Here is a 9,352-nt window from a genome sequence, read left to right as displayed (position 1 = left end):
TGGCTCAAAATGACAGAGTTTAGGTTGGGTATATGGAAGGAATTGTTCCCTGGCAGGGTGGGCAGGCCCTGGCACAGGTGCCCAGAGCAGCTGTGGCTGCCCCTGGATCCCTGGCAGTGCCCAAGGCCAGGCTGGACACTGGAGCTTGGAGCAGCCTGGGACAGTGGGAGGTGTCCCTGCCCATGGCAGGGGGTGGAACAAAACAAACTTTGAGGTCCCTTCCGGCCCAAACCATTCCACGATTCAAGAGCAGCACAAGATGTTTTGAGCAAAGCAGAGGAGTGGTGTAAGAAGTGCAGCTGGGACAGCAGCTCTGAAAATAAACTGATTTAACATCATTGAGAGTAAAAAAACCAAACTTATTTCTCATTCAGTGCTGCCTGAACAGCCAGCCCTGCTCTCCTGGCTGCCTCTCCAGGTACAAGCACCTCTTGTGCTGGATGCTTTCCCTGAGTCTCCTGTTCAGACTCCAGAAAAAACTCCCCAGTCATTAAGTTTAGGGCCCTGCTGGCAAAGAAGAAAGTGCTGTGGGATCACAGCAGAGAGCAGAGTGTCTTTAATGAACAAACAAAGCAGCAACTGCGACCAGAGAAAACAAAATGCCGGTCCCAGACAGACGAGGCTGCCAGACAAAGAGTTTGGAGGAGGGGGAAGCAAGGAAGTTGTTTGCAGAGCTAATGCCAGGATGAAAGGGAGAAAATGAAACCAGAGCTTTTTATGGCATTGCTGGAGGAAAAGACAAGGAAACAACGCTGGCAGAAATCAACTTTGAAACACAAACAGCCGGTACTGCACCCATCAGAGCTGGACACAAAGAGGCTGCAGAGATGGCTGGAATTGGGCTGTTTGAGGGCTCTGGCAGCTCTGTGAACACAGAAGGACTCACAGCCCTTGTTCCCTCCCTGCTGCAATGAACAGAGCCACAGCAAGCCTGGGAAAAGCACCCAGGGAAGGATGGAAGCACTGGACACCAGGATGGGCAGTGCAGCGGGGCTGGGAACACAGGGATGTCCTGGGGCAGGCAAGGAACCAGCTCCCAACCACTGGAATTGTTTGGAATTGTGGAATGGGGACTGGCAAGGGACAGCCTCAAGCCCTGCCACCTCAGCAGGTGGAGGGGCTGCAGTGGAGGCTCCTGAGAAGCTCATGGTGCTGTCCCTGCCTTCCTGGAGACCAGGCTGGGCCTCCCCAGGCTGAGCCCCTCATCCCCTTTGGGGTGGTGTCAGCTGCTGTCCCTGGACTGAGCTGCTCCAGCCTTCTTTTTCACCCTGGCATGGCAAAAGTCACTGCAAAGTGCCTTTGGTTTGGGGTGGCAGTGAGCAAAACCAGCCTGGCATTTCCTCTAAACCCAAGGAGTTAAATCTGGCATCTTCTCTAAACCCTGGGGTAATCACTGCTCTCTCCCAGGGACATGTTCCTCCCTTTAGCTCCTCTGTAACTGTCAAAGACCTTGAGCTCCTGCACTTTGCCACCTGCAATCCCAAGGAAAGCCCAATCACATCCTGGTTTTTGGGACTTCCCCCTGTCCCAGTAAAAATGAGAAGTTCTGTTTAAGAGCTCCTGCTGGTCCGTGACTGATGTGGCTCCACAATCATAAGCAGCAATTTCAGGCTGAGGGAAGGAATCAATAATTGAGATCACACCAAAATCCACCCTGGATTCATCAGGCAAATGCAGCCTGGCCTTTCAGAGCCTCAGGGATGTGGCTGCTCCTCCCCAGCAGGAAAAGCAAGGAATAACTTTTCCTAAAGCTCGTTCAGAGGCCAGCTCAGACCTCACTGCCCCAAACAAGAAATGCCTTTGGCTGCCTCAGGAAAGGGCTGTGTGTGCTCAGACGTGCTGCACTGCTGAGGAGAGGCACAGGAATTCTGTCTGGGGGCTCCTTCCAGGCCTTGGATCCAAATATTCCATGTCCACAAGCCCGAGCCATGGCCAGATGCCCTCCCCAAGCTGTTCCTGCCAGGATGATTGAGTTCCCAGCCGTGCCACGGGGGCTGCAGGTGCCTGGCGGCTCCTCCTGCTGCTTTCCAAGGGTTTGTGGCAGCTCCACCTTTGATCCTGGAGTTAATGTTGGTGGCTCTGCTGCTCCGGCTGTTCCTGGCTCGCCTCGTGCCCGTGGGGTTTTGTATTCCTACAAAATTCTGGGCCTCGGTTGGAACCTTGTCACTGGAGCTGGCAGGTTTAGGAGCCTGATTAGCTTTCCCTGCGTGCTTCTTGAAGGGTTTTTTTCCCCCTTTATGACCACCAGGTTCTCAAGGTCTGTTGGAAGTCAGCAGATGTTTGCTGGAAGGGGCTGCAGCTCCTGCCTGTGCTCCCATTATCCAGCATTTCCTTCGGAGTGAGTGCAGTCATGGAGGAGACTCTCCCCTCATCCCACTGGATGGTGTCATTTTAATAACAAATAATCCTTTTCAGGCTTATTTTGGGCTCTAATCCCATCCTCCAAGATGTTTGCAGCTCCTTCCACACTAAACCAGCCCGTTTAATGAGCATCTCCACGGGGCAGCAGCCAGGTCCCTAATGAAAAATGGAATAACATTGGACAGATGTGCTTTGGAAAAGCCTCCTTGGGGCCTTTCCTTCTGACACCGACTCACTCACAGCTCCTCTGAAAACCCCAAGTTTGCAGCAACTTTTGTGCTCATGCTGGATGAAATTCTCCCCAAATGTTTTCCACGTCTGTAGATTTCCATGCTTGAGTTTGCTGCAAGATGGCCCAAACCCCCTCTAAAATTGGTGTACAAGGTCTCATCTGCTGGCACAGCTCACCCTGCTGCCTGGAACAGCTGTGATAATCAGGAAAAATGAGATTCAAAGCCTTCAAGATGGAAAAAGTCCATAGTTGACTCTTTTTTTTTTGGAGCAGCATCTGCATCAGACTGTTAGAAAAACGAGTCTAACTTTGAAAGGAGAATTCCTACAAAATACCTCATTTTATTTGACCAAGAAATCCCAAGAGACCTCTCCTAAGAAGCCTTCAAATATCAGCGCTGGGCATTTAGTGGTTACACATCCTCTCAGCTCTGCCACTAAAGTAATTTTCTTTTCTCCAAATTTCATCTTAATGGTGGTTTATAGCATATGTTCACCGTGTTATTCATTAGCTCGGGGTAAATAAACCTAAAAATGAGGCGAAAACCTACCATAAATATGAACAGCAAAAGAGTGGCTCAAGAAAAATTCGAAGAGAAGTGAAGCAAGAGGATTTTTTTCCCTACTTTGGCCATTAGTGTGTTGTTTGGAAATCACTCAGCCATCCCTGTTTACTTTTCCTGACAGGAATTATGTGATTACAGCACATTACGATCCCAATTTCTGGCAGAAAGGCTGGCTGGAGGACACTTAGGTGAGGATTAGGAGGGGAAACTGGCTGGATTTTGAAAGCTGGGATGATGGGTGAGCAGGGGGGGCCTCAGGGGTGCCCACAATAATGATGGAAAACCTCTGCAATTTCCACCTGAACTGAGGGGTTGGGGAGGTGCTGCTGAGGAGTTTCTGGTCAAACGGAGTGCCTGGAGCAGATCAGGCCATGGTGTCGTCCAGCCAAGCCCTGGAAAGCTCCAGAGGGGATTCCCTCTGCTCCTCTGAGGAGCTCAGAATCTCCTGCAGTCCAGACTGAGCCCGCAGTGCTGCTCTGAACCCCTGGGAGGGTCTCCATGGCCCTGTTTGGCCCTCAGGAAGGTGAAGGACACAGTTAGGTCACCCCTGAGCCTACTGGTGGCCACACTGACCTGGCCTTTCCCAATGGAAATGAAAGGTTATGGAAAAGTGTTTGGACTCTGGATTAGAATCCACAGACCCTGAGCCACCCTTGGTGGCCTCTGTTGTCTCATCCCTGCTTTTCCCAAGTCACCCTTGAACTCAGGGGGCCAAACTGGTGGTGCCAAAATTGTGACACAACCCCCCCCAGCACTGGGAATGGGAATTCCTTCACTCTCCTGGCCGTGCTCCCCCCATGCAGGATGAGGTTTGAATTATTCAGGATGAGGGGGCTGGGGGCTGGTTCCCAGCCTGGACTGGTGCCAGGAGCTTCCTGTGGAATTGCTGGTGGCCCCATCCTCAGGTTCCCCAGGTCTCTGAGGAGTGGAGCTCCCCTGTTTGCTGTGTCCATCACCCTCTAATTCTATAATGCCCCCAAAGCTGCTGAGGAGATGGGAATGATCCCCATCCATGTTTCTCCAGCACAGGATGGAGTTTGAATTATTCAGGATGGCTTTGTGCTGGTTTTCCCCACCAGCCTGTCATTCCCAGTCTGGAATGAAGCCAGGCATGAGGACAACCCACAGGTTTGGTGGAATTCCTGTTGACCCTGTGTTCAGGCTCCTCCAGGCCCCTCAGGAGCAGAGCTCTGTCCATCACCCTCTAACCCCATGGTGTCCCCCAAAGCTCCAGAGGGGATGGGGCCCTCTGCAGTCTCCTGGCCATGTTCCCCCCATGCAGGATAAGGTTTGAATTATTTAAGATGAGGGTGCTGGGGTTGGTTTGTCAGCCTGGAATGGTGCCAGGCATGAGGACAATCCCTGCTTCTCACTGAGCTCTGTGGAATTGCTGTTGGCCCCATCCTCAGACTCCTCCAGGAGCAGAGCTGTGTCCATCACCCTCTAATCCCATGGTACCCCCAAAGCTGCTGAGGGGATGGGGACCATCCCTGTCCATGTTTCCCCCAGGGCAGGGTGGGGTTTGGATTATCAGAATGATTTTGTGCTGCTTTTCATCCCTCATTCCCAGCCTGGAATGAAGCCAGCCATGAGGAATATCCACAGCCCCTGCTGAATTCCTGTCAGTCCCATCCTCAGGCTCCTCCAGGCCCCGCAGGAGTGCAGCTCAGGAGGGTCCATCACCCCCCCTACCCCCAGAGCTGCTGAGGGTGGCTCTGTCTGCTCCTGATGAAGATATTGACCCACACCAGCCCCACTATTGACCCCCGAGGCTCTGCTGATTCCTGGCTGCCAAGCAGAGGTGGAGCCATCGATCCCTGGCCGGTTTTCCAGCCCTCGAACAGCGCTTTCATCCAGCCTGAACTTCCCCAGCTCCCAGAAGAGAACGCTGAGGGAGACAACGTCCAAATCCTGATCAGCCTGTGCTGAAGGAAGGCCGAGTGTGGGGTTATTAAATGCCAGCCCTGCTCCAGCAGCCCGGGCTGGAGAGATTGCAGCGGCTGCTGCAGAGCCACGCTGGCTGCAGGCCATGGCAGCAGCAGCACCACGGGATTAGCTCCTGCTGACAGCTCCTGAGCAGCTCCACAGGGCTCCACATTCCCAGCCGCAGGCTGGCTCCCTCCTGCCTGGCAGCTTGTGGGGCAGGGATGGACAGGCAGCAGCAGCAGCCTCTGTTTTGCTGTGTAATCGTCCCAAATTTTGTGCTGACAGCACTGGCTTCTCAGGGCCACAGAAAAGCAATTAAAAAGGGTGTTCAAAATCATTACAGAAGCCAAGCCTTGCACCTAAAGCTGCTGCGAGGCTCTGTGAGTGAGCAAAGCCCTGGGGAGAGGAGGAATTCAGCTGGGAATGTGAGGCCTTGTGGTGCTTATCCACTCGTTTGTGATTTGCAAGCTCCCATCCATTATGGATGTGGTGGCCTCCTCTTCAGATGGACTCGTGCTGCCAGATGTATTATTAAGACTTATGGTGATAAACAAAGAAGAAAACATTTAATTGACCCCAAATGACTGTTGCTGTTGGTGTCAAACGGATGAGAGCAGAGCTGGTCAAGGCAAATCACAAATCTGCAGCTGCTCGAGGCATTTTCCTAAAGACCTGAGACAGCTGCGCAGTGCAATTTCTCTCACTAATGATTCCTAAATTAAGAAATTAACCCCCTTCCACCAGCATTTGGATGGTGCTGGAGTGGGAGACAGGAACAAAAATTGGAGCGGAGTGCGTGGCAATAGCAACCATGGACAGTGCCAAAAATACTTCTCATTTCTGAGCCCCAGTGCCTGCAGAAATCAAAGCACTCCACTGCCAGCTGTGGCCCTGGAAGGGAGGGGACAGTCAACAAAGGCTGGGGAGGCCTAAGGGGGTTGGTGGGTAGAGCTGGACCTGCCCCAGGACCCCCCCCGAGCCCCGGGCTGATCCCACAGCAGGGCAGGGGGGATCCTGCCCCTGTGCCCCTGTGCTCAGGTGGGAGCCCACCTGCAGAGCTGGCCCAGCACAGGGAGGAGCTGCAGCTGCTGGAGCCAGGCCAGAGGAGGCTCCAGGATGAGCAGAGGGATGGAGCAGCTCTGCTGGCAGGAAAGGCTGGCACAGCTGGCAATGTTCACCTGGAGAGGAGAAGCTTTGGGGTGACCTCAGTGTGGCCTTGCAGGGCCTGAAGGAGCCCCAGGAAACATGGAGAGAGACAATGGACAAGGGATGAGGGACAGGACACAGGGAATGGCGCCCACTGCCAGAGGGCAGGGCTGGATGGGAGATTGGGAATTAGGAATTGTTCCCTGGCAGGGTGGGCAGGCCCTGGCACAGGGTGCCCAGAGCAGCTGTGGCTGCCCCTGGATCCCTGGCAGTGCCCAAGGCCAGGCTGGACACTGGGGCTGGAGCAGCCTGGGACAGTGGGAGGTGTCCCTGCCCATGGCAGGGTGTGGCACTGGATGGGCTTTAAGGTTGCTCCAGTCTAAACTCTGATTCCACAATTTTGAGATCAGCTCATGACACCCTCTCAGTGTTTCTCCTGGGGCTGGTGAGGATGTTTGGTGCTGTTTTCAGCTCAGCCATGTGTTCCCAAGAACTGCAGAGGGATCCTGGCTGTTGAGGAGCCTCATGTTGGATTTTCTCCATGTTCTGACCATCCCAGGCTGCTCCAAATCATGGAACTGCTGGGAGGGAGCACCAAAGCAGCAGCAGCAGCAGGGCTGGGATGGAATTGCTAGGGATAAAAGGCCCTGCAGTGATTCCCCTTCCATGAAAAATTCCTGCACTAGGAGGTGAGGCAGGAGCAAATGGAATTCTTTATCCCTCTCCTGAGCGAGTCCATTGCTGGTGGAGCTGAGCTGAGCTTTTTGATCCCTGTGATTGCAGTAATTGCCACTGGTGGTGTCCCAGCCTCCCTGGGGGCTGGCACCACCTTTGATTTGGCTGCCTTTGAATGTGACTCCAGAGCAGCGGGGTCGGGATGTGGCAACATGACAGGAATCTTCCAAGCTCTTGGAGAATCAGGGAATGCTGCTGGGGCTTGCACTGTGTCCCCAGAGTGCCCACAAAATGCTGCTTTTCCTACCATTTTCCTGCTCTTTCTGAAGGCATTGGGAAATGGGGGATGCCTGGAGATATTTTTTTTAGCTCTCGCTCAATGTTCATCCCCCATCACCAGAACTGTCTGATGTGTTTAGTTTTGGGTGTGTGATCTTCCGAGAGATTGCTTTTACCCCTCTGAAGGGAAAGTCATGGTCTCTTTGAGAGTTCAGGCTCCTTTCCTTTCCCCCCTCCTCCCACCAGGTCTTTGTTTCCATCATCTGCACATTTGCATCATTCCTTTCCTTCATGCCTTTCCCAAGAATTCTCACTTATTTGCCAATTTTAACAGTTCTGTGGTGCTTTGAGAGATTTTGAAAGAGCAGAAGTTCCCTGAACACAAAACCTTTGATATTTCCAGTCATTTCCTCATTTCTATTTAGGTCAACACCTGGTTGGGGTGGGAAGCTCAGGGCAGGGTGAGTTTCTTTCCTGGTCATTCCACTCAGCCCTTTGGATCTCCTGGAGTCCAGCACATTCTCTGCTGTGTCAGATGTGCCCAAATGCCAAAATGTATTAATTACCTTGCAAAAAGCTTGCACAGAGCTTTGATTGCCTCAGTGCACATAAATCTTGTTTGCTGTGAGTTCTTCTTTCCAGGTGCCTGGTGCTGAGGTGAGGCTTCGGAGTCTTGGATCTTTCCTTCGCAGGAGTTGTAAGATTGGACTCTTGCACTGAGTAATGCTTGCAGAGGCACCTTCCTCTAATCCATATTGCACATGAAAATCCTTTGGAATGCAGGAGATGGTGACAGTTTTGCTCTGGTTTCCACAAGGAACCTTTGGCTCATCTTTCCCTGCAAAAATTCCTCTGCTTCAGGGATGTGCCTGATGATGTGGTCAGGCTGATTTGTTCTCTGGAAGGGATAATTAAAGACAGGGATGGGATATTGGGATGGACTTCCCCCTGGGAGGGTGGGCAGGCCCTGGCACAGGGTGCCCAGAGCAGCTGTGGCTGCCCCTGGATCCCTGGCAGTGCTCAAGGCCAGGCTGGACAGGGCTTGGAGCAGCCTGGGACAGTGGAAGGTGTCCCTGCCATGGCAGGGGTGGAATTGGATGATTTTTAAGGTGTTTTCCACCCTAACTCAGTCTGGGATTCTGTGACAATAAAAATCCTGGATGGTGGTGCACTTTAGGGGTGCTGCCACTCTGTACTCAGACTTCTTTTCCCCTTGATCCAGGAAAGCCAGAAATGAGGATGTTTGCTGATTTTCTCATCGAGAGCCTGGGATGGATCTGAAATTCCCTTTGTAGTCTGCTGCACTCAGCAAGCCTGCTTTCATAGGCTTGGAAACCTCCTTGCTCTGCTTCCCCACTGAGATTTTCATGCCTCCTCTGTGCAGTGTCCTGGCAGGAGAGGGTCCTGCACAGATCCCGGGACCTCCTGTGTCATCAAGGCCTGTCACAGACACACCTGGAGCACCAGGCACCAATTCCCGTGGATCCCTTCCCTTCCCTTCCCTTCCCTTCCCTTCCCTTCCCTTCCCTTCCCTTCCCTTCCCTTCCCTTCCCTTCCCTTCCCTTCCCTTCCCTTCCCTTCCCTTCCCTTCCCTTCCCTTCCCTTCCCTTCCCTTCCCTTCCCTTCCCTTCCCTCTCCCTTTTCCCCTTTCCTTTCTTTTCCTCTCCCTTTTTTCTTTCCTCCTTTCCTCTCCCCTTTTCGTCTCCCCTTTTTCTCTCCCCTTTTCCTCTCCCTCCACCCCTTCCCAGACTCACACTTACATTTCCCTATTCCAGGCACTTTCCCATCCCCTCCCAGGTTCTGCCCCGCTGTTTTGGAGGCAGCCCATGCACCACGGGCCTTCTGCAGCTCTTCCATCTCTCCCAGGCTGCCCAGGTGAGCCTGCTTTGACTGACTGAGGCTGCCTTCAGTCAGCACCGTCTGCCCTGCCTGCTTACATTCCCTCTTTATTATTATTTTTATTATTATTATTCCAGCTAGGAATGATATGTTGTCTTTAAATCCTTGCTGACTGCTTAAAATTCTCCCACATCTTTGGAGTGTTTAATTATTCCCCTTCAGGAGCGGGTTTAAATTGACTGACTTCCTTTCAGGCTCTGATTTCACATGGAATGGCAGCGCTGCTGAAATTATTCCAGGCTCCCTCCCCCGTGCTGCTGGCTGACCTG

This window comes from Passer domesticus, chromosome 13, assembly GCF_036417665.1.
Source record: "Passer domesticus isolate bPasDom1 chromosome 13, bPasDom1.hap1, whole genome shotgun sequence".
Lineage (NCBI taxonomy): Eukaryota > Metazoa > Chordata > Aves > Passeriformes > Passeridae > Passer > Passer domesticus.
Note: the sequence above shows the minus strand (reverse complement) of the source record.